Source organism: Patella vulgata, chromosome 5, assembly GCF_932274485.2.
Source record: "Patella vulgata chromosome 5, xgPatVulg1.2, whole genome shotgun sequence".
Lineage (NCBI taxonomy): Eukaryota > Metazoa > Mollusca > Gastropoda > Patellidae > Patella > Patella vulgata.
In genome coordinates, this window is record NC_065883.2 from 71,260,028 (window position 1) to 71,286,192 (window position 26,165).

The window sequence follows — 26,165 nt, forward strand, 5'->3', positions numbered from 1 at the left end:
ATGCAATTCCCTGACCAAAGAATATGAAAATCTATGCATTTTCAGATGAGCTGTGCGGCTTTCTGCAAACACTATAATGCATCAGAAAACTGCGGAATTTCAGACAGAAATTTAAAAGCACATGAATTTTGAATTAAACAGAACATTTTTATTTTTGAACATAAATGCATTCTGTAAAAAGATGAGATAAATTCAATATAAATCAAACACGAAAATACTTTAAAACAGTAATCATGATGCAATATTAGACTTTTTAACACTTTCATCGAAAACCACACAGTTTTTCTCTGTTAACGTAGTTTCAAGTGCCAAATTGTGGTCAAATCTAAAATGTTGAAACATGCAGTGCCTATCAATTTTAAAATATCTCCTATATAGCTGTATTTCCATAGGATAAGTAAGTTGAAATAATCTGATTATGTAACACTACAACAGCTTTTTCATCCCTACCCCCCAGTTTGGAATCTGATAATTTAAAAGCACATGAATTTTGAATTCCACAGAACATTTTTATTTTTGAACATAAATGCATTCTTCAAAAAGATGAGATGAATTCAATATAAATCAAACACGAAAATACTTTAAAACAGTAATCATGATGCAATATTAGACTTTTAACACTTTCATCGAAAACCACACAGTTTTTCTCTGTTAACATAGTTTCAAGTGCCAAATTGTGGTCAAATCTAAAATGTTGAAACATGCAGTGCCTATGAATTTCAAAATATCTCCTATATAGCTGTATTTCCACAGGATAAGTAAGTTGAAATAATCTGATTATGTAACACTACAACAGTTTTTTCATCCCCACCCCCCGGTATGGAATCTGATACATTGCTGACCAATCATAGGTCGCCCCGTTCACTCAGGCCTGTCAAATGATTTACAATGGCGATGGTGCCTACACCTGTCCTGACCAAGAGATATGCACAACCGTCGATCAACACACAAGCCATTAATGTTATCTTCCAATATGAGAGGCCATGATAAACACACAAGCGTCCTTTTCAAGCTCGGAAATTAAGTCATCACCAAAAAGCAAAGTTTACAGAGGTCCTCGGGGCTGGAACCCAAACTGATTACGATTTGCCCTCCACTTCCACCACAGGTGTCATAGAGATCAGGGATGAAATTGATATGCATCATCGTTCTCCTAAAGCCAGTCCAGGAAGAGATCAGGTTTTGAGATGTAGACCTGAAATGTTAAATTTGGATGAGAATGAGAATTCTGGGGCGAATACTATCCAGGGAAATGGTCATTGACATCCAGAAAATGGTCAAAATGTGGAATTCTGTCATTCAGTTAAATGTCAAGGGGAGAAGACAGGCCTGTGCAGTACCAAATTTCCAGCCCATTACTATTAGTGAGCAGAAGTGGGGATGAGGTTGGATGTACTTCTTAAAGTGTATGAAATGCACATTTATCTCACCTGTTTTGCTTCTTTTTTTTTAATACTTGTGTTGAGGTCAATCATTCCACTCTATGAAACATTGTCCTGGCACCTGAAATGATAGGAGGCTGGGGATAAATATGCAATAAAAAACAGTGAGAAAATAAGAAAAAAATATGGTTTCAACTGGAAATAGAAATAAACCTCTTTATTTCTCGCGAACAGCCCGTCACTGGCCCTCCAAAAAGAAACCAGTTAACAATCAGTAAAAAAGTAAACCTTGAGTGTCACATAAGTCTAAGCCAATCTCAAAGGTAGATGCCATGTTTTGAGGTTCGGTCTAAATATTAAGGCCAACTGCATGTTTGGTCAAAAGTCACACAGGTGTGAATTTTGGAGTGTACATGTTAACATTTCATTGTATGATGTCAAAAACATGTTAGGTCTAAATGTTAAGGCCAACTGCAGACTTGGTTCAAGGTCACAACATGTAAAGAGGGTTAGGGCACATGATTTTTTTACACAATTGTGGGTTTGGGCTAGGGTCAGAACTAGGTCTTGGCTTAGGCCTAGGCTACATGCTTTTTGACAAGATTGTGGGTTAGGGTTAGGGTAAGGACTGGGTCTTGGGTTAGGGTTAGGGTCAGCCTTGTTTACATCTCGTGACTTTAGACCAAATCTGGAGTTGAGTTGGCCTTAATATTTAGACCTAACCATGTTTTGATATCCTTGTGAACAAAATGTTACACATTTACAACCCAAAATTCACACTCAACCAACGGATACCCCCAATCATGGCTATTTTGATACCAAATAGTCAAAAAACTTACTGCTGGGCAATAAAAAAGCAGTATTCTTACTATTTCTGACACTTTCCATTCAAAACTTCAGGAAATAAGCCCTTGAAAAAATATCAACATCCCGAGTCGGCCATGCTTCTTTATATCATATACCTCACATGTTTCTGCAGTTTAAACAAATCTGTTGTTATCTAATAAACAAACATATATGCAATTCCCTGACCAAGGAATATGAAAATCTATGCATTTTCAGATGAGCTGTGCGGCATTCTGCAAACACTATAATGCATCAGAAAACTGCGGAATTTCAGACAGAAATTTAAAAGCACATGAATTTTGAATTAAACAGAACATTTTTATTTTTGAACATAAATGCATTCTGTAAAAAGATGAGATAAATTCAATATAAATCAAACACGAAAATACTTTAAAACAGTAATCATGATGCAATATTAGACTTTTTAACACTTTCATCGAAAACCACACAGTTTTTCTCTGTTAACGTAGTTTCAAGTGCCAAATTGTGGTCAAATCTAAAATGTTGAAACATGCAGTGCCTATCAATTTTAAAATATCTCCTATATAGCTGTATTTCCATAGGATAAGTAAGTTGAAATAATCTGATTATGTAACACTACAACAGCTTTTTCATCCCTACCCCCCAGTTTGGAATCTGATAATTTAAAAGCACATGAATTTTGAATTCCACAGAACATTTTTATTTTTGAACATAAATGCATTCTTCAAAAAGATGAGATGAATTCAATATAAATCAAACACGAAAATACTTTAAAACAGTAATCATGATGCAATATTAGACTTTTAACACTTTCATCGAAAACCACACAGTTTTTCTCTGTTAACATAGTTTCAAGTGCCAAATTGTGGTCAAATCTAAAATGTTGAAACATGCAGTGCCTATGAATTTCAAAATATCTCCTATATAGCTGTATTTCCACAGGATAAGTAAGTTGAAATAATCTGATTATGTAACACTACAACAGTTTTTTCATCCCCACCCCCCGGTATGGAATCTGATACATTGCTGACCAATCATAGGTCGCCCCGTTCACTCAGGCCTGTCAAATGATTTACAATGGCGATGGTGCCTACACCTGTCCTGACCAAGAGATATGCACAACCGTCGATCAACACACAAGCCATTAATGTTATCTTCCAATATGAGAGGCCATGATAAACACACAAGCGTCCTTTTCAAGCTCGGAAATTAAGTCATCACCAAAAAGCAAAGTTTACAGAGGTCCTCGGGGCTGGAACCCAAACTGATTACGATTTGCCCTCCACTTCCACCACAGGTGTCATAGAGATCAGGGATGAAATTGATATGCATCATCGTTCTCCTAAAGCCAGTCCAGGAAGAGATCAGGTTTTGAGATGTAGACCTGAAATGTTAAATTTGGATGAGAATGAGAATTCTGGGGCGAATACTATCCAGGGAAATGGTCATTGACATCCAGAAAATGGTCAAAATGTGGAATTCTGTCATTCAGTTAAATGTCAAGGGGAGAAGACAGGCCTGTGCAGTACCAAATTTCCAGCCCATTACTATTAGTGAGCAGAAGTGGGGATGAGGTTGGATGTACTTCTTAAAGTGTATGAAATGCACATTTATCTCACCTGTTTTGCTTCTTTTTTTTTAATACTTGTGTTGAGGTCAATCATTCCACTCTATGAAACATTGTCCTGGCACCTGAAATGATAGGAGGCTGGGGATAAATATGCAATAAAAAACAGTGAGAAAATAAGAAAAAAATATGGTTTCAACTGGAAATAGAAATAAACCTCTTTATTTCTCGCGAACAGCCCGTCACTGGCCCTCCAAAAAGAAACCAGTTAACAATCAGTAAAAAAGTAAACCTTGAGTGTCACATAAGTCTAAGCCAATCTCAAAGGTAGATGCCATGTTTTGAGGTTCGGTCTAAATATTAAGGCCAACTGCATGTTTGGTCAAAAGTCACACAGGTGTGAATTTTGGAGTGTACATGTTAACATTTCATTGTATGATGTCAAAAACATGTTAGGTCTAAATGTTAAGGCCAACTGCAGACTTGGTTCAAGGTCACAACATGTAAAGAGGGTTAGGGCACATGATTTTTTTACACAATTGTGGGTTTGGGCTAGGGTCAGAACTAGGTCTTGGCTTAGGCCTAGGCTACATGCTTTTTGACAAGATTGTGGGTTAGGGTTAGGGTAAGGACTGGGTCTTGGGTTAGGGTTAGGGTCAGCCTTGTTTACATCTCGTGACTTTAGACCAAATCTGGAGTTGAGTTGGCCTTAATATTTAGACCTAACCATGTTTTGATATCCTTGTGAACAAAATGTTACACATTTACAACCCAAAATTCACACTCAACCAACGGATACCCCCAATCATGGCTATTTTGATACCAAATAGTCAAAAAACTTACTGCTGGGCAATAAAAAAGCAGTATTCTTACTATTTCTGACACTTTCCATTCAAAACTTCAGGAAATAAGCCCTTGAAAAAATATCAACATCCCGAGTCGGCCATGCTTCTTTATATCATATACCTCACATGTTTCTGCAGTTTAAACAAATCTGTTGTTATCTAATAAACAAACATATATGCAATTCCCTGACCAAGGAATATGAAAATCTATGCATTTTCAGATGAGCTGTGCGGCATTCTGCAAACACTATAATGCATCAGAAAACTGCGGAATTTCAGACAGAAATTTAAAAGCACATGAATTTTGAATTAAACAGAACATTTTTATTTTTGAACATAAATGCATTCTGTAAAAAGATGAGATAAATTCAATATAAATCAAACACGAAAATACTTTAAAACAGTAATCATGATGCAATATTAGACTTTTTAACACTTTCATCGAAAACCACACAGTTTTTCTCTGTTAACGTAGTTTCAAGTGCCAAATTGTGGTCAAATCTAAAATGTTGAAACATGCAGTGCCTATCAATTTTAAAATATCTCCTATATAGCTGTATTTCCATAGGATAAGTAAGTTGAAATAATCTGATTATGTAACACTACAACAGCTTTTTCATCCCTACCCCCCAGTTTGGAATCTGATAATTTAAAAGCACATGAATTTTGAATTCCACAGAACATTTTTATTTTTGAACATAAATGCATTCTTCAAAAAGATGAGATGAATTCAATATAAATCAAACACGAAAATACTTTAAAACAGTAATCATGATGCAATATTAGACTTTTAACACTTTCATCGAAAACCACACAGTTTTTCTCTGTTAACATAGTTTCAAGTGCCAAATTGTGGTCAAATCTAAAATGTTGAAACATGCAGTGCCTATGAATTTCAAAATATCTCCTATATAGCTGTATTTCCACAGGATAAGTAAGTTGAAATAATCTGATTATGTAACACTACAACAGTTTTTTCATCCCCACCCCCCGGTATGGAATCTGATACATTGCTGACCAATCATAGGTCGCCCCGTTCACTCAGGCCTGTCAAATGATTTACAATGGCGATGGTGCCTACACCTGTCCTGACCAAGAGATATGCACAACCGTCGATCAACACACAAGCCATTAATGTTATCTTCCAATATGAGAGGCCATGATAAACACACAAGCGTCCTTTTCAAGCTCGGAAATTAAGTCATCACCAAAAAGCAAAGTTTACAGAGGTCCTCGGGGCTGGAACCCAAACTGATTACGATTTGCCCTCCACTTCCACCACAGGTGTCATAGAGATCAGGGATGAAATTGATATGCATCATCGTTCTCCTAAAGCCAGTCCAGGAAGAGATCAGGTTTTGAGATGTAGACCTGAAATGTTAAATTTGGATGAGAATGAGAATTCTGGGGCGAATACTATCCAGGGAAATGGTCATTGACATCCAGAAAATGGTCAAAATGTGGAATTCTGTCATTCAGTTAAATGTCAAGGGGAGAAGACAGGCCTGTGCAGTACCAAATTTCCAGCCCATTACTATTAGTGAGCAGAAGTGGGGATGAGGTTGGATGTACTTCTTAAAGTGTATGAAATGCACATTTATCTCACCTGTTTTGCTTCTTTTTTTTTAATACTTGTGTTGAGGTCAATCATTCCACTCTATGAAACATTGTCCTGGCACCTGAAATGATAGGAGGCTGGGGATAAATATGCAATAAAAAACAGTGAGAAAATAAGAAAAAAATATGGTTTCAACTGGAAATAGAAATAAACCTCTTTATTTCTCGCGAACAGCCCGTCACTGGCCCTCCAAAAAGAAACCAGTTAACAATCAGTAAAAAAGTAAACCTTGAGTGTCACATAAGTCTAAGCCAATCTCAAAGGTAGATGCCATGTTTTGAGGTTCGGTCTAAATATTAAGGCCAACTGCATGTTTGGTCAAAAGTCACACAGGTGTGAATTTTGGAGTGTACATGTTAACATTTCATTGTATGATGTCAAAAACATGTTAGGTCTAAATGTTAAGGCCAACTGCAGACTTGGTTCAAGGTCACAACATGTAAAGAGGGTTAGGGCACATGATTTTTTTACACAATTGTGGGTTTGGGCTAGGGTCAGAACTAGGTCTTGGCTTAGGCCTAGGCTACATGCTTTTTGACAAGATTGTGGGTTAGGGTTAGGGTAAGGACTGGGTCTTGGGTTAGGGTTAGGGTCAGCCTTGTTTACATCTCGTGACTTTAGACCAAATCTGGAGTTGAGTTGGCCTTAATATTTAGACCTAACCATGTTTTGATATCCTTGTGAACAAAATGTTACACATTTACAACCCAAAATTCACACTCAACCAACGGATACCCCCAATCATGGCTATTTTGATACCAAATAGTCAAAAAACTTACTGCTGGGCAATAAAAAAGCAGTATTCTTACTATTTCTGACACTTTCCATTCAAAACTTCAGGAAATAAGCCCTTGAAAAAATATCAACATCCCGAGTCGGCCATGCTTCTTTATATCATCAGGACTCAGACTAGCAATTATTTGCCCATTGACTTCAATGTTAAATGACTGTAACATCACAGGCTGTAGCTTTTTGCTCAACATTCCGTTGGTTCCAATCTTTATAGGCACAATGGGGACAACATTTGGCAATCTCCTCATCATAATTTTGTAGGGGGTTGACCGTTTAGATTTTTTGCTACACGGATTTGAAGTTGACAGGGGTGAAAATCTCACTTCCGACACAATGATTGCTCTGCAGAAAGACACTTTACACCCCCTATCCCTCCGCTGTAATATCATCAGTATTACCCAAAACTGCTATGAAATTGCAAATTTGATCCCTTTTCTCCAATTCTAGACCAAAAAGTCAACCCAAAAATGCAGGAAGAGGGGAGAAAAAAATTAAGGGAAAAATTGTCTATTTATAACTCGCACTACATTCGTCCATCATGAAATAAGGGGAAATAATTACTAGTCTTAGTCCTATATACCTCACATGTTTCTGCAGTTTAAACAAATCTGTTGTTATCTAATAAACAAACATATATGCAATTCCCTGACCAAAGAATATGAAAATCTATGCATTTTCAGATGAGCTGTGCGGCATTCTGCAAACACTATAATGCATCAGAAAACTGCGGAATTTCAGACAGAAATTTAAAAGCACATGAATTTTGAATTAAACAGAACATTTTTATTTTTGAACATAAATGCATTCTGTAAAAAGATGAGATAAATTCAATATAAATCAAACACGAAAATACTTTAAAACAGTAATCATGATGCAATATTAGACTTTTTAACACTTTCATCGAAAACCACACAGTTTTTCTCTGTTAACGTAGTTTCAAGTGCCAAATTGTGGTCAAATCTAAAATGTTGAAACATGCAGTGCCTATCAATTTTAAAATATCTCCTATATAGCTGTATTTCCATAGGATAAGTAAGTTGAAATAATCTGATTATGTAACACTACAACAGCTTTTTCATCCCTACCCCCCAGTTTGGAATCTGATAATTTAAAAGCACATGAATTTTGAATTCCACAGAACATTTTTATTTTTGAACATAAATGCATTCTTCAAAAAGATGAGATGAATTCAATATAAATCAAACACGAAAATACTTTAAAACAGTAATCATGATGCAATATTAGACTTTTAACACTTTCATCGAAAACCACACAGTTTTTCTCTGTTAACATAGTTTCAAGTGCCAAATTGTGGTCAAATCTAAAATGTTGAAACATGCAGTGCCTATGAATTTCAAAATATCTCCTATATAGCTGTATTTCCACAGGATAAGTAAGTTGAAATAATCTGATTATGTAACACTACAACAGTTTTTTCATCCCCACCCCCCGGTATGGAATCTGATACATTGCTGACCAATCATAGGTCGCCCTGTTCACTCAGGCCTGTCAAATGATTTACAATGGCGATGGTGCCTACACCTGTCCTGACCAAGAGATATGCACAACCGTCGATCAACACACAAGCCATTAATGTTATCTTCCAATATGAGAGGCCATGATAAACACACAAGCGTCCTTTTCAAGCTCGGAAATTAAGTCATCACCAAAAAGCAAAGTTTACAGAGGTCCTCGGGGCTGGAACCCAAACTGATTACGATTTGCCCTCCACTTCCACCACAGGTGTCATAGAGATCAGGGATGAAATTGATATGCATCATCGTTCTCCTAAAGCCAGTCCAGGAAGAGATCAGGTTTTGAGATGTAGACCTGAAATGTTAAATTTGGATGAGAATGAGAATTCTGGGGCGAATACTATCCAGGGAAATGGTCATTGACATCCAGAAAATGGTCAAAATGTGGAATTCTGTCATTCAGTTAAATGTCAAGGGGAGAAGACAGGCCTGTGCAGTACCAAATTTCCAGCCCATTACTATTAGTGAGCAGAAGTGGGGATGAGGTTGGATGTACTTCTTAAAGTGTATGAAATGCACATTTATCTCACCTGTTTTGCTTCTTTTTTTTTAATACTTGTGTTGAGGTCAATCATTCCACTCTATGAAACATTGTCCTGGCACCTGAAATGATAGGAGGCTGGGGATAAATATGCAATAAAAAACAGTGAGAAAATAAGAAAAAAATATGGTTTCAACTGGAAATAGAAATAAACCTCTTTATTTCTCGCGAACAGCCCGTCACTGGCCCTCCAAAAAGAAACCAGTTAACAATCAGTAAAAAAGTAAACCTTGAGTGTCACATAAGTCTAAGCCAATCTCAAAGGTAGATGCCATGTTTTGAGGTTCGGTCTAAATATTAAGGCCAACTGCATGTTTGGTCAAAAGTCACACAGGTGTGAATTTTGGAGTGTACATGTTAACATTTCATTGTATGATGTCAAAAACATGTTAGGTCTAAATGTTAAGGCCAACTGCAGACTTGGTTCAAGGTCACAACATGTAAAGAGGGTTAGGGCACATGATTTTTTTACACAATTGTGGGTTTGGGCTAGGGTCAGAACTAGGTCTTGGCTTAGGCCTAGGCTACATGCTTTTTGACAAGATTGTGGGTTAGGGTTAGGGTAAGGACTGGGTCTTGGGTTAGGGTTAGGGTCAGCCTTGTTTACATCTCGTGACTTTAGACCAAATCTGGAGTTGAGTTGGCCTTAATATTTAGACCTAACCATGTTTTGATATCCTTGTGAACAAAATGTTACACATTTACAACCCAAAATTCACACCCAACCAACGGATACCCCCAATCATGGCTATTTTGATACCAAATAGTCAAAAAACTTACTGCTGGGCAATAAAAAAGCAGTATTCTTACTATTTCTGACACTTTCCATTCAAAACTTCAGGAAATAAGCCCTTGAAAAAATATCAACATCCCGAGTCGGCCATGCTTCTTTATATCATCATACCTCACATGTTTCTGCAGTTTAAACAAATCTGTTGTTATCTAATAAACAAACATATATGCAATTCCCTGACCAAAGAATATGAAAATCTATGCATTTTCAGATGAGCTGTGCGGCATTCTGCAAACACTATAATGCATCAGAAAACTGCGGAATTTCAGACAGAAATTTAAAAGCACATGAATTTTGAATTAAACAGAACATTTTTATTTTTGAACATAAATGCATTCTGTAAAAAGATGAGATAAATTCAATATAAATCAAACACGAAAATACTTTAAAACAGTAATCATGATGCAATATTAGACTTTTTAACACTTTCATCGAAAACCACACAGTTTTTCTCTGTTAACGTAGTTTCAAGTGCCAAATTGTGGTCAAATCTAAAATGTTGAAACATGCAGTGCCTATCAATTTTAAAATATCTCCTATATAGCTGTATTTCCATAGGATAAGTAAGTTGAAATAATCTGATTATGTAACACTACAACAGCTTTTTCATCCCTACCCCCCAGTTTGGAATCTGATAATTTAAAAGCACATGAATTTTGAATTCCACAGAACATTTTTATTTTTGAACATAAATGCATTCTTCAAAAAGATGAGATGAATTCAATATAAATCAAACACGAAAATACTTTAAAACAGTAATCATGATGCAATATTAGACTTTTAACACTTTCATCGAAAACCACACAGTTTTTCTCTGTTAACATAGTTTCAAGTGCCAAATTGTGGTCAAATCTAAAATGTTGAAACATGCAGTGCCTATGAATTTCAAAATATCTCCTATATAGCTGTATTTCCACAGGATAAGTAAGTTGAAATAATCTGATTATGTAACACTACAACAGTTTTTTCATCCCCACCCCCCGGTATGGAATCTGATACATTGCTGACCAATCATAGGTCGCCCCGTTCACTCAGGCCTGTCAAATGATTTACAATGGCGATGGTGCCTACACCTGTCCTGACCAAGAGATATGCACAACCGTCGATCAACACACAAGCCATTAATGTTATCTTCCAATATGAGAGGCCATGATAAACACACAAGCGTCCTTTTCAAGCTCGGAAATTAAGTCATCACCAAAAAGCAAAGTTTACAGAGGTCCTCGGGGCTGGAACCCAAACTGATTACGATTTGCCCTCCACTTCCACCACAGGTGTCATAGAGATCAGGGATGAAATTGATATGCATCATCGTTCTCCTAAAGCCAGTCCAGGAAGAGATCAGGTTTTGAGATGTAGACCTGAAATGTTAAATTTGGATGAGAATGAGAATTCTGGGGCGAATACTATCCAGGGAAATGGTCATTGACATCCAGAAAATGGTCAAAATGTGGAATTCTGTCATTCAGTTAAATGTCAAGGGGAGAAGACAGGCCTGTGCAGTACCAAATTTCCAGCCCATTACTATTAGTGAGCAGAAGTGGGGATGAGGTTGGATGTACTTCTTAAAGTGTATGAAATGCACATTTATCTCACCTGTTTTGCTTCTTTTTTTTTAATACTTGTGTTGAGGTCAATCATTCCACTCTATGAAACATTGTCCTGGCACCTGAAATGATAGGAGGCTGGGGATAAATATGCAATAAAAAACAGTGAGAAAATAAGAAAAAAATATGGTTTCAACTGGAAATAGAAATAAACCTCTTTATTTCTCGCGAACAGCCCGTCACTGGCCCTCCAAAAAGAAACCAGTTAACAATCAGTAAAAAAGTAAACCTTGAGTGTCACATAAGTCTAAGCCAATCTCAAAGGTAGATGCCATGTTTTGAGGTTCGGTCTAAATATTAAGGCCAACTGCATGTTTGGTCAAAAGTCACACAGGTGTGAATTTTGGAGTGTACATGTTAACATTTCATTGTATGATGTCAAAAACATGTTAGGTCTAAATGTTAAGGCCAACTGCAGACTTGGTTCAAGGTCACAACATGTAAAGAGGGTTAGGGCACATGATTTTTTTACACAATTGTGGGTTTGGGCTAGGGTCAGAACTAGGTCTTGGCTTAGGCCTAGGCTACATGCTTTTTGACAAGATTGTGGGTTAGGGTTAGGGTAAGGACTGGGTCTTGGGTTAGGGTTAGGGTCAGCCTTGTTTACATCTCGTGACTTTAGACCAAATCTGGAGTTGAGTTGGCCTTAATATTTAGACCTAACCATGTTTTGATATCCTTGTGAACAAAATGTTACACATTTACAACCCAAAATTCACACTCAACCAACGGATACCCCCAATCATGGCTATTTTGATACCAAATAGTCAAAAAACTTACTGCTGGGCAATAAAAAAGCAGTATTCTTACTATTTCTGACACTTTCCATTCAAAACTTCAGGAAATAAGCCCTTGAAAAAATATCAACATCCCGAGTCGGCCATGCTTCTTTATATCATCAATACCTCACATGTTTCTGCAGTTTAAACAAATCTGTTGTTATCTAATAAACAAACATATATGCAATTCCCTGACCAAAGAATATGAAAATCTATGCATTTTCAGATGAGCTGTGCGGCATTCTGCAAACACTATAATGCATCAGAAAACTGCGGAATTTCAGACAGAAATTTAAAAGCACATGAATTTTGAATTAAACAGAACATTTTTATTTTTGAACATAAATGCATTCTGTAAAAAGATGAGATAAATTCAATATAAATCAAACACGAAAATACTTTAAAACAGTAATCATGATGCAATATTAGACTTTTTAACACTTTCATCGAAAACCACACAGTTTTTCTCTGTTAACGTAGTTTCAAGTGCCAAATTGTGGTCAAATCTAAAATGTTGAAACATGCAGTGCCTATCAATTTTAAAATATCTCCTATATAGCTGTATTTCCATAGGATAAGTAAGTTGAAATAATCTGATTATGTAACACTACAACAGCTTTTTCATCCCTACCCCCCAGTTTGGAATCTGATAATTTAAAAGCACATGAATTTTGAATTCCACAGAACATTTTTATTTTTGAACATAAATGCATTCTTCAAAAAGATGAGATGAATTCAATATAAATCAAACACGAAAATACTTTAAAACAGTAATCATGATGCAATATTAGACTTTTAACACTTTCATCGAAAACCACACAGTTTTTCTCTGTTAACATAGTTTCAAGTGCCAAATTGTGGTCAAATCTAAAATGTTGAAACATGCAGTGCCTATGAATTTCAAAATATCTCCTATATAGCTGTATTTCCACAGGATAAGTAAGTTGAAATAATCTGATTATGTAACACTACAACAGTTTTTTCATCCCCACCCCCCGGTATGGAATCTGATACATTGCTGACCAATCATAGGTCGCCCCGTTCACTCAGGCCTGTCAAATGATTTACAATGGCGATGGTGCCTACACCTGTCCTGACCAAGAGATATGCACAACCGTCGATCAACACACAAGCCATTAATGTTATCTTCCAATATGAGAGGCCATGATAAACACACAAGCGTCCTTTTCAAGCTCGGAAATTAAGTCATCACCAAAAAGCAAAGTTTACAGAGGTCCTCGGGGCTGGAACCCAAACTGATTACGATTTGCCCTCCACTTCCACCACAGGTGTCATAGAGATCAGGGATGAAATTGATATGCATCATCGTTCTCCTAAAGCCAGTCCAGGAAGAGATCAGGTTTTGAGATGTAGACCTGAAATGTTAAATTTGGATGAGAATGAGAATTCTGGGGCGAATACTATCCAGGGAAATGGTCATTGACATCCAGAAAATGGTCAAAATGTGGAATTCTGTCATTCAGTTAAATGTCAAGGGGAGAAGACAGGCCTGTGCAGTACCAAATTTCCAGCCCATTACTATTAGTGAGCAGAAGTGGGGATGAGGTTGGATGTACTTCTTAAAGTGTATGAAATGCACATTTATCTCACCTGTTTTGCTTCTTTTTTTTTAATACTTGTGTTGAGGTCAATCATTCCACTCTATGAAACATTGTCCTGGCACCTGAAATGATAGGAGGCTGGGGATAAATATGCAATAAAAAACAGTGAGAAAATAAGAAAAAAATATGGTTTCAACTGGAAATAGAAATAAACCTCTTTATTTCTCGCGAACAGCCCGTCACTGGCCCTCCAAAAAGAAACCAGTTAACAATCAGTAAAAAAGTAAACCTTGAGTGTCACATAAGTCTAAGCCAATCTCAAAGGTAGATGCCATGTTTTGAGGTTCGGTCTAAATATTAAGGCCAACTGCATGTTTGGTCAAAAGTCACACAGGTGTGAATTTTGGAGTGTACATGTTAACATTTCATTGTATGATGTCAAAAACATGTTAGGTCTAAATGTTAAGGCCAACTGCAGACTTGGTTCAAGGTCACAACATGTAAAGAGGGTTAGGGCACATGATTTTTTTACACAATTGTGGGTTTGGGCTAGGGTCAGAACTAGGTCTTGGCTTAGGCCTAGGCTACATGCTTTTTGACAAGATTGTGGGTTAGGGTTAGGGTAAGGACTGGGTCTTGGGTTAGGGTTAGGGTCAGCCTTGTTTACATCTCGTGACTTTAGACCAAATCTGGAGTTGAGTTGGCCTTAATATTTAGACCTAACCATGTTTTGATATCCTTGTGAACAAAATGTTACACATTTACAACCCAAAATTCACACTCAACCAACGGATACCCCCAATCATGGCTATTTTGATACCAAATAGTCAAAAAACTTACTGCTGGGCAATAAAAAAGCAGTATTCTTACTATTTCTGACACTTTCCATTCAAAACTTCAGGAAATAAGCCCTTGAAAAAATATCAACATCCCGAGTCGGCCATGCTTCTTTATATCATCAGGACTCAGACTAGCAATTATTTGCCCATTGACTTCAATGTTAAATGACTGTAACATCACAGGCTGTAGCTTTTTGCTCAACATTCCGTTGGTTCCAATCTTTATAGGCACAATGGGGACAACATTTGGCAATCTCCTCATCATAATTTTGTAGGGGGTTGACCGTTTAGATTTTTTGCTACACGGATTTGAAGTTGACAGGGGTGAAAATCTCACTTCCGACACAATGATTGCTCTGCAGAAAGACACTTTACACCCCCTATCCCTCCGCTGTAATATCATCAGTATTACCCAAAACTGCTATGAAATTGCAAATTTGATCCCTTTTCTCCAATTCTAGACCAAAAAGTCAACCCAAAAATGCAGGAAGAGGGGAGAAAAAAATTAAGGGAAAAATTGTCTATTTATAACTCGCACTACATTCGTCCATCATGAAATAAATGGAAATAATTACTAGTCTTAGTCCTATATAGCAATTCTCTCTCTCTCTCTTTTCTCCCCTTTTGCATGCCCATTTGTGTTGATTTTTTGGTCTAGAATGGACGAAGAGGGTTTGAATTAACATTTTCTGCCAGGTTTTGGTAAATATTCATGATTTTGAGGCGGAAGGATAAGAGGGTTATCAGGTTAGCTACGGCGATATGTACGGCAACTAGTTACATGTTTTTAGTATGCTTCTTCAAGTTTGTGTATCTCAAAATTTTGGTGGTCAACCTCATACAAATTTTAGTGCAAAGACATGACCATTTGTTCCTCTGTCTGTAGTGAAAAGCATTCAGCCCAACGAAAATTTGGGGAAAAGTTGGAGGTGGGCAAAGAGGCCAGAATTAACATTGAAGTCAATGGGGAAATTAATGGTGGTCTGCCTCCTATATGAAAACAACCTGACAGTGGATGAAAGGCCTAAATTTGATGATATGATCTCCAAATTGTCAGAAAATGTGATATATGGCATTTTGATGGTAAAAAATTTGAAAAGGTAAAATTTCAAAAATATTTGACAAATTTGGGAGGGGAAATTTTGATTTTAGTCAAAATTTTGTGATTTTCAGTGTTTATTTACTTTTCAAAATTAGTGGAAAATATTTTAATGTATGATTTTTACTTATTAATTATTCACCTGTTGTAAAATGAACCAAAATGTCTTGCATGTCTTTATTTTCATTGTTAAATAACTTGGCAAGGATCCATGTGTTTGTCAGATATTGAAAAAATATTCATGTGTTTGTCAAAAATTTAAAAATTAAGAAATTTAGTCTAATTATGTTCTGCTTAGGTGTGTTAGAATTTTCAAAACATGAGTGAACTGCATTTTGCTGCTGTTTTCCTCCGGCTTAACACAATTTTAATCTTTCAAAACCTGAAATTGTTGCATTTCCCTTCTCGAGAAAGTAAAATCTATGTGTTTGCAGGGAAATTTATCTGTCTTCATTTCATTTAGACTGGCTCACCCTCCCCACCCCACCCCTTTTCTTGAAGATGATATTTGGATATTCAATTGAACATTTGTTGACTCCAAATTAGCAGTAATCTGATTTTGTGCTTGAATTGTAACCGAGCATTTTATTTGACACAAACAAATAGTTACATATAAGATTTCAAGGATTTCTAAGACTTTTTGTTTATGGTCAAACATGTAATCCTATGACATTTCTTCCAAATGAGTCCACACCCCAAAATGGATATGTTGTAGATGTGTTTTTTGCAGCTTAATGTTTTACATTTTGAATGTAAATCTATTATTTGTGGTGATCTTTGAAAATGTGGCACTTACAGGGCAATAAAATATTAATTAATAGCCTTTCCATACCCCTTTTATGCTTTGAATTATGTCAGAACTCCCTTTTTCCATCTCATTTTGTCAGGACATTGATGTAAAGATTAAAACAACTTGCTTCCACATAATATTTACACTATGTAATTTCAAGGATACCTCTGATTGTTAAAGTATTTTAAAAACTGAAATATTCCCATTTTTTAAAAAAAAATAGTGCTTTGCGACCCTTTTATTAGAGTGGCTGGTTGTCACCTAAATACAGCATTTATTTTACATTTATCAATCCATATTTTAATAAATAATTCATACTTCGTATAACAAACTGTGTTTGTATGTATGTATATAAGCCAGGGATAGAAAAACATGGCTTTTAGCCATATTCCATCAACAGTATTACTTATGTGGACACAAGTGGGATTTGTTACCACACCAACATTTTTAGAGGGTGGGCTTACAGGTTTCACAATAGTTCCTTACAGTTACCTTCAAGGCAACAAATTTGCAGCTTGTCTTCCTGTATACCGGCCAAGGTTTCTAGAAATAAATGCTTTTCATCTCAGACTTTCCCAGAAATAGGGAAATATTAGCATTTTGAGGCATACAAAGTGTCAAAAATGGACCATTTTGTAGAAAAAGGTAAAAGAAAGTCAATTTTTGAAAAATATTCCAATATTTTGAATATTTTTGATGTGACTTGTCTGAAACTCTTTAAATATTTTCGCAGAACTCACATTTCGACAAAATTAAGAAAGAATCTTCAATTCTAGAACAAAAGGCCCATGGACCTGAGCTGCAATCCGGTATACAAAACACTACATAACTTTAAAGGGTCACCATTTCTGCAGTAATTATTTTTTTCTGATTCTGTATTATAATAATTTTGCAAAAATAAATGTGAAGCTATAAAGAAAAGAATTTTGATGATATATGAACTTATAAAACCTATATGAAAACAACCTGACAGTGGATGAAAGGCCTAAATTTGATGATATGATCTCCAAATTGTCAGAAAATGTGATATATGGCATTTTGATGGTAAAAAATGTGAAATGGTAAAATTTCAAAAATATTTGACAAATTTGGGAGGGGAAATTTTGATTTTAGTCAAAATTTTGTGATTTTCAGTGTTTATTTACTTTTCAAAATTAGTGGAAAATATTTTAATGTATGATTTTTACTTTTTCTGCATTATAATTGTTAGACGGGAAGAAAGTATCATAATTTCACTCAATTTTGCCTAAAAATCATGATAAATTGTCTGAAATTCTTCAGATTACCCCCAATATTGCTGTCAAAATTTTAATTATTCATCTGTTGTAAAATGAACCAAAATGTCTTGCATGTCTTTATTTTCATTGTTAAATAACTTGGCAAGGATCCATGTGTTTGTCAGATATTGAAAAAATATTCATGTGTTTGTCAAAAATTTAAAAATTAAGAAATTTAGTCTAATTATGTTCTGCTTAGGTGTGTTAGAATTTTCAAAACATGAGTGAACTGCATTTTGCTGCTGTTTTCCTCCGGCTTAACACAATTTTAATCTTTCAAAACCTGAAATTGTTGCATTTCCCTTCTCGAGAAAGTAAAATCTATGTGTTTGCAGGGAAATTTATCTGTCTTCATTTCATTTAGACTGGCTCACCCTCCCCACCCCACCCCTTTTCTTGAAGATGATATTTGGATATTCAATTGAACATTTGTTGACTCCAAATTAGCAGTAATCTGATTTTGTGCTTGAATTGTAACCGAGCATTTTATTTGACACAAACAAATAGTTACATATAAGATTTCAAGGATTTCTAAGACTTTTTGTTTATGGTCAAACATGTAATCCTATGACATTTCTTCCAAATGAGTCCACACCCCAAAATGGATATGTTGTAGATGTGTTTTTTGCAGCTTAATGTTTTACATTTTGAATGTAAATCTATTATTTGTGGTGATCTTTGAAAATGTGGCACTTACAGGGCAATAAAATATTAATTAATAGCCTTTCCATACCCCTTTTATGCTTTGAATTATGTCAGAACTCCCTTTTTCCATCTCATTTTGTCAGGACATTGATGTAAAGATTAAAACAACTTGCTTCCACATAATATTTACACTATGTAATTTCAAGGATACCTCTGATTGTTAAAGTATTTTAAAAACTGAAATATTCCCATTTTTTAAAAAAAAATAGTGCTTTGCGACCCTTTTATTAGAGTGGCTGGTTGTCACCTAAATACAGCATTTATTTTACATTTATCAATCCATATTTTAATAAATAATTCATACTTCGTATAACAAACTGTGTTTGTATGTATGTATATAAGCCAGGGATAGAAAAACATGGCTTTTAGCCATATTCCATCAACAGTATTACTTATGTGGACACAAGTGGGATTTGTTACCACACCAACATTTTTAGAGGGTGGGCTTACAGGTTTCACAATAGTTCCTTACAGTTACCTTCAAGGCAACAAATTTGCAGCTTGTCTTCCTGTATACCGGCCAAGGTTTCTAGAAATAAATGCTTTTCATCTCAGACTTTCCCAGAAATAGGGAAATATTAGCATTTTGAGGCATACAAAGTGTCAAAAATGGACCATTTTGTAGAAAAAGGTAAAAGAAAGTCAATTTTTGAAAAATATTCCAATATTTTGAATATTTTTGATGTGACTTGTCTGAAACTCTTTAAATATTTTCGCAGAACTCACATTTCGACAAAATTAAGAAAGAATCTTCAATTCTAGAACAAAAGGCCCATGGACCTGAGCTGCAATCCGGTATACAAAACACTACATAACTTTAAAGGGTCACCATTTCTGCAGTAATTATTTTTTTCTGATTCTGTATTATAATAATTTTGCAAAAATAAATGTGAAGCTATAAAGAAAAGAATTTTGATGATATATGAACTTATAAAACCTATATGAAAACAACCTGACAGTGGATGAAAGGCCTAAATTTGATGATATGATCTCCAAATTGTCAGAAAATGTGATATATGGCATTTTGATGGTAAAAAATGTGAAATGGTAAAATTTCAAAAATATTTGACAAATTTGGGAGGGGAAATTTTGATTTTAGTCAAAATTTTGTGATTTTCAGTGTTTATTTACTTTTCAAAATTAGTGGAAAATATTTTAATGTATGATTTTTACTTTTTCTGCATTATAATTGTTAGACGGGAAGAAAGTATCATAATTTCACTCAATTTTGCCTAAAAATCATGATAAATTGTCTGAAATTCTTCAGATTACCCCCAATATTGCTGTCAAAATTTTAATTATTCATCTGTTGTAAAATGAACCAAAATGTCTTGCATGTCTTTATTTTCATTGTTAAATAACTTGGCAAGGATCCATGTGTTTGTCAGATATTGAAAAAATATTCATGTGTTTGTCAAAAATTTAAAAATTAAGAAATTTAGTCTAATTATGTTCTGCTTAGGTGTGTTAGAATTTTCAAAACATGAGTGAACTGCATTTTGCTGCTGTTTTCCTCCGGCTTAACACAATTTTAATCTTTCAAAACCTGAAATTGTTGCATTTCCCTTCTCGAGAAAGTAAAATCTATGTGTTTGCAGGGAAATTTATCTGTCTTCATTTCATTTAGACTGGCTCACCCTCCCCACCCCACCCCTTTTCTTGAAGATGATATTTGGATATTCAATTGAACATTTGTTGACTCCAAATTAGCAGTAATCTGATTTTGTGCTTGAATTGTAACCGAGCATTTTATTTGACACAAACAAATAGTTACATATAAGATTTCAAGGATTTCTAAGACTTTTTGTTTATGGTCAAACATGTAATCCTATGACATTTCTTCCAAATGAGTCCACACCCCAAAATGGATATGTTGTAGATGTGTTTTTTGCAGCTTAATGTTTTACATTTTGAATGTAAATCTATTATTTGTGGTGATCTTTGAAAATGTGGCACTTACAGGGCAATAAAATATTAATTAATAGCCTTTCCATACCCCTTTTATGCTTTGAATTATGTCAGAACTCCCTTTTTCCATCTCATTTTGTCAGGACATTGATGTAAAGATTAAAACAACTTGCTTCCACATAATATTTACACTATGTAATTTCAAGGATACCTCTGATTGTTAAAGTATTTTAAAAACTGAAATATTCCCATTTTTTAAAAAAAAATAGTGCTTTGCGACCCTTTTATTAGAGTGGCTGGTTGTCACCTAAATACAGCATTTATTTTACATTTATCAATCCATATTTTAATAAATAATTCATACTTCGTATAACAAACTGTGTTTGTATGTATGTATATAAGCCAGGGATAGAAAAACATGGCTTTTAGCCATATTCCATCAACAGTATTACTTATGTGGACACAAGTGGGATTTGTTACCACACCAACATTTTTAGAGGGTGGGCTTACAGGTTTCACAATAGTTCCTTACAGTTACCTTCAAGGCAACAAATTTGCAGCTTGTCTTCCTGTATACCGGCCAAGGTTTCTAGAAATAAATGCTTTTCATCTCAGACTTTCCCAGAAATAGGGAAATATTAGCATTTTGAGGCATACAAAGTGTCAAAAATGGACCATTTTGTAGAAAAAGGTAAAAGAAAGTCAATTTTTGAAAAATATTCCAATATTTTGAATATTTTTGATGTGACTTGTCTGAAACTCTTTAAATATTTTCGCAGAACTCACATTTCGACAAAATTAAGAAAGAATCTTCAATTCTAGAACAAAAGGCCCATGGACCTGAGCTGCAATCCGGTATACAAAACACTACATAACTTTAAAGGGTCACCATTTCTGCAGTAATTATTTTTTTCTGATTCTGTATTATAATAATTTTGCAAAAATAAATGTGAAGCTATAAAGAAAAGAATTTTGATGATATTTGAACTTATAAAACCATATAGAAAACAACCTGACAGTGGATGAAAGGCCTAAATTTGATGATATGATCTCCAATTGTCAGAAAATGTGATATATGGCATTTTGATGGTAAAAAATGTGAAATGGTAAAATTTCAAAAATATTTGACAAATTTGGGAGGGGAAATTTTGATTTTAGTCAAAATTTTGTGATTTTCAGTGTTTATTTACTTTTCAAAATTAGTGGAAAATATTTTAATGTATGAATTTTACTTTTTCTGCATTATAATTGTTAGACGGGAAGAAAGTATCATAATTTCACTCAATTTTGCCTAAAAATCATGATAAATTGTCTGAAATTCTTCAGATTACCCCCAATATTGCTGTCAAAATTTTAATTATTCATCTGTTGTAAAATGAACCAAAATGTCTTGCATGTCTTTATTTTCATTGTTAAATAACTTGGCAAGGATCCATGTGTTTGTCAGATATTGAAAAAATATTCATGTGTTTGTCAAAAATTTAAAAATTAAGAAATTTAGTCTAATTATGTTCTGCTTAGGTGTGTTAGAATTTTCAAAACATGAGTGAACTGCATTTTGCTGCTGTTTTCCTCCGGCTTAACACAATTTTAATCTTTCAAAACCTGAAATTGTTGCATTTCCCTTCTCGAGAAAGTAAAATCTATGTGTTTGCAGGGAAATTTATCTGTCTTCATTTCATTTAGACTGGCTCACCCTCCCCACCCCACCCCTTTTCTTGAAGATGATATTTGGATATTCAATTGAACATTTGTTGACTCCAAATTAGCAGTAATCTGATTTTGTGCTTGAATTGTAACCGAGCATTTTATTTGACACAAACAAATAGTTACATATAAGATTTCAAGGATTTCTAAGACTTTTTGTTTATGGTCAAACATGTAATCCTATGACATTTCTTCCAAATGAGTCCACACCCCAAAATGGATATGTTGTAGATGTGTTTTTTGCAGCTTAATGTTTTACATTTTGAATGTAAATCTATTATTTGTGGTGATCTTTGAAAATGTGGCACTTACAGGGCAATAAAATATTAATTAATAGCCTTTCCATACCCCTTTTATGCTTTGAATTATGTCAGAACTCCCTTTTTCCATCTCATTTTGTCAGGACATTGATGTAAAGATTAAAACAACTTGCTTCCACATAATATTTACACTATGTAATTTCAAGGATACCTCTGATTGTTAAAGTATTTTAAAAACTGAAATATTCCCATTTTTTAAAAAAAATAGTGCTTTGCGACCCTTTTATTAGAGTGGCTGGTTGTCACCTAAATACAGCATTTATTTTACATTTATCAATCCATATTTTAATAAATAATTCATACTTCGTATAACAAACTGTGTTTGTATGTATGTATATAAGCCAGGGATAGAAAAACATGGCTTTTAGCCATATTCCATCAACAGTATTACTTATGTGGACACAAGTGGGATTTGTTACCACACCAACATTTTTAGAGGGTGGGCTTACAGGTTTCACAATAGTTCCTTACAGTTACCTTCAAGGCAACAAATTTGCAGCTTGTCTTCCTGTATACCGGCCAAGGTTTCTAGAAATAAATGCTTTTCATCTCAGACTTTCCCAGAAATAGGGAAATATTAGCATTTTGAGGCATACAAAGTGTCAAAAATGGACCATTTTGTAGAAAAAGGTAAAAGAAAGTCAATTTTTGAAAAATATTCCAATATTTTGAATATTTTTGATGTGACTTGTCTGAAACTCTTTAAATATTTTCGCAGAACTCACATTTCGACAAAATTAAGAAAGAATCTTCAATTCTAGAACAAAAGGCCCATGGACCTGAGCTGCAATCCGGTATACAAAACACTACATAACTTTAAAGGGTCACCATTTCTGCAGTAATTATTTTTTTCTGATTCTGTATTATAATAATTTTGCAAAAATAAATGTGAAGCTATAAAGAAAAGAATTTTGATGATATATGAACTTATAAAACCATATAGGAGGCAGACCACCATTAAATTTCATCATCTCGGTACCCACGAATTGTAGTTCGTCTATTTATAGCAATTCTCTCTCTCTCTCTCTTTTCTCCCCTTTTGCATGCCCATTTGTGTTGATTTTTTGGTCTAGAATGGACGAAGAGGGTTTGAATTAACATTTTCTGCCAGGTTTTGGTAAATATTCATGATTTTGAGGCGGAAGGATAAGAGGGTTATCAGGTTAGCTACGGCGATATGTACGGCAACTAGTTACATGTTTTTAGTATGCTTCTTCAAGTTTGTGTATCTCAAAATTTTGGTGGTCAACCTCATACAAATTTTAGTGCAAAGACATGACCATTTGTTCCTCTGTCTGTAGTGAAAAGCATTCAGCCCAACGAAAATTTGGGGAAAAGTTGGAGGTGGGCAAAGAGGCCAGAATTAACATTGAAGTCAATGGGGAAATTAATGGTGGTCTGCCTCCTTTTGAGTAAAAGATAGGTTACGTGCCCTTGTTTTGAAATTAGTCTCGCTTAACCAGTCTATCGACCATTCTACGTCTGATTGACAGGTCGGGATAATCAAGACTACTTTTTTACGAAACATAACAGAAAGCTAGAACAAGAAATTGAATTTAGAAATAAGCACTTTAGACAACTCAACAATTGTTTTAAGAAACTTGTAAAAGTAAAATGAAACTACTGCTAGTATCATGTTCCTGCTAAAGAAAGTGATTCAGAGATAGTATTTGTACTAAACCAAAAGATGCCGCTCTTAACGGTACAGTTAATGATAAAGCAATTTAAAAAATAAAACAAACGTAATTACTAAAGCTGCTGTAATAACCAAGAAGCTAAATTTTACTGCTATTCAAAATCGTCAACAATAGATTTTTTACGGCTGTAATAGTTGATATATTTGTAGAGAATTGCACGTGCCATGGCTATTTATCGACTCAAAGCGAGTGCGGGGTAGTCAGAAATCAGTTCGAGACACGCAACTGAAGCGTGCACATTTAGCCGTGTCGAGACCAATTTTCTGTAAAGTGCACGGGTCACCCTATTTTTGTCCCATCTGAACGATTCCTGTGTTAGAGATAGGCAAAGTATAACGAGTGCAAAACAATATATAGAAGATTTCACGCACTATCGGCACAGTATAGCCATTTTTCAGCTATACATAATATGAATAATGCAAATGACGATCAGTGGCTGGGTTGTTTTTTGACATGAATTAAAAAGTTAATATTTTTCAATGCGTAAAGTACTTTACTGTAGTAAGTATAGCTTTAGTATTGTTTTATTGCTCAGTGTTTGTAATGTTGGACAAATGTAAATTCCTGGTGATGAACCTAATTGTTTGTTGCCGAGGCGTTTGTTTTAAGGGGAAATTTCGTCGCGAGGTTTTATTTTTTCACAGCGTAGAGTCGTTCAGATGGGACAAAAACCCGAGGTCCCGTGTACACATTAGCGTGCACTGCCGTGTAAGTAAACAATACATTGGCAGTTGGAATTCGATAGAATAGTAGGCCGTAGCGCCATTGTCCGATCACAATTTTCCACATAGCACACTGTAGGGCATAAGATCGTCTTCATTAACCCAGTCGGGGCAGAATAATAGGACTTCAAACCCCCTTTTTTATTTTGTTTATTTTTTTTTAGCATAAAGTCATCTTCAAACGAGAATGGACATACTGTCAGCTGTAAAGAATAAATTTAACCGGGCATTTAATATTAGTTATCACAGAAAAAAACGGGTTTTTGCACACTGGTATAGGGGTACAAAATGACTCATTTACTGAAGTTATATTGGAGGTATTAGGCAAGAAATATTCGGTCAGTCCATGTCGTTTACGCAAAATTATAGTCCGGCCGATCCACCTGCGGACATTGTTTTGTCGGAATAGGAATTTTCTTGACAGTATCTTATGAATAGTCTATTTTTCTGTCCACTAGATCATCGACAGGTTTGTGCGTTTAAAGATAATTAGCTAATTGTATGTCGAATATCTCATAAACTATGCATCGTAGAGGCTAGAAATGTATTACAAACAGATACAAAAGTGTATCATAGCTTTCTGAAAATGTACTGTAAACTGCCCTGAAGCTGTAGCACTATTACTTTCAAGGTAGACAGAAAATGCGACGGGTTCTCTCCAGTGAAGGAGATGAGGCAGATTCGTTAAGACAATCGAAAAATTAACGGTCAGACTTGGATCGATACGGGAAGCTGTTTACTCCAATATAGGGCGACCTTCGGTTGCACAGATTTTCGTACTCTAGTCGATGGCTGAAAGAGAGAGAGAAAAGGGGTTTAACGTCCACTCGACACAAACTAGGTCATTTCGGGACTAACACATGGTTTAATTTTATTTCAATAATTCGCTTGCGCGTAGTGGTCTTTAGCAGTGGGAGGAAACCGGAGGACCCGGAGAAAACCCACGAGGTTGGACAGGCGACCCTACTCCTTGCCACGTACAACCGGGGATTCGAAACCACGCCAGTTGACTCAATGACAGACTTTATGGTACAGTGCGCACGTGCTAACCATTAAGCAACCCCCCCCCCCCCCAGATGGCTGAATAGACTGGTACGTGTGTATATTTGTCTGAAAAATATCATAAAATTGCCGATTGCCAATGCGTTATTTACACAATAGACAGTATTTCAGAAGATTGAGAATAAGCGTTGGGGTATAGATATTAACAACTTTGGTTATTATTCGAGTTTTTTTCTTGATGAATTTGCCA

The 26,165-nt window shown here is 35.2% G+C and overlaps 2 long non-coding RNA genes across 2 annotated transcripts; one reads left to right on the plus strand and one right to left on the minus strand.

The window, feature by feature from the left end:
* Nucleotides 1–203: 203 nt before the first annotated feature.
* LOC130012952 (uncharacterized) lies at nt 204–14,736 on the minus strand. Its single transcript, XR_008788185.1, has 12 exons — nt 14,720–14,736; nt 13,899–13,971; nt 11,498–11,570; nt 10,648–11,262; nt 9,919–10,023; nt 9,098–9,170; nt 6,229–6,301; nt 4,651–5,993; nt 3,830–3,902; nt 2,252–3,594; nt 1,431–1,503; nt 204–1,195 (listed from the first exon to the last, which is right to left on the minus strand). It is a non-coding gene; the product is annotated as an uncharacterized LOC130012952 (long non-coding RNA).
* Nucleotides 14,737–17,998: 3,262 nt separating this feature from the next.
* LOC130013007 (uncharacterized) lies at nt 17,999–23,872 on the plus strand. Its single transcript, XR_008788279.1, has 3 exons — nt 17,999–19,398; nt 21,247–21,366; nt 23,213–23,872. It is a non-coding gene; the product is annotated as an uncharacterized LOC130013007 (long non-coding RNA).
* Nucleotides 23,873–26,165: the final 2,293 nt, after the last annotated feature.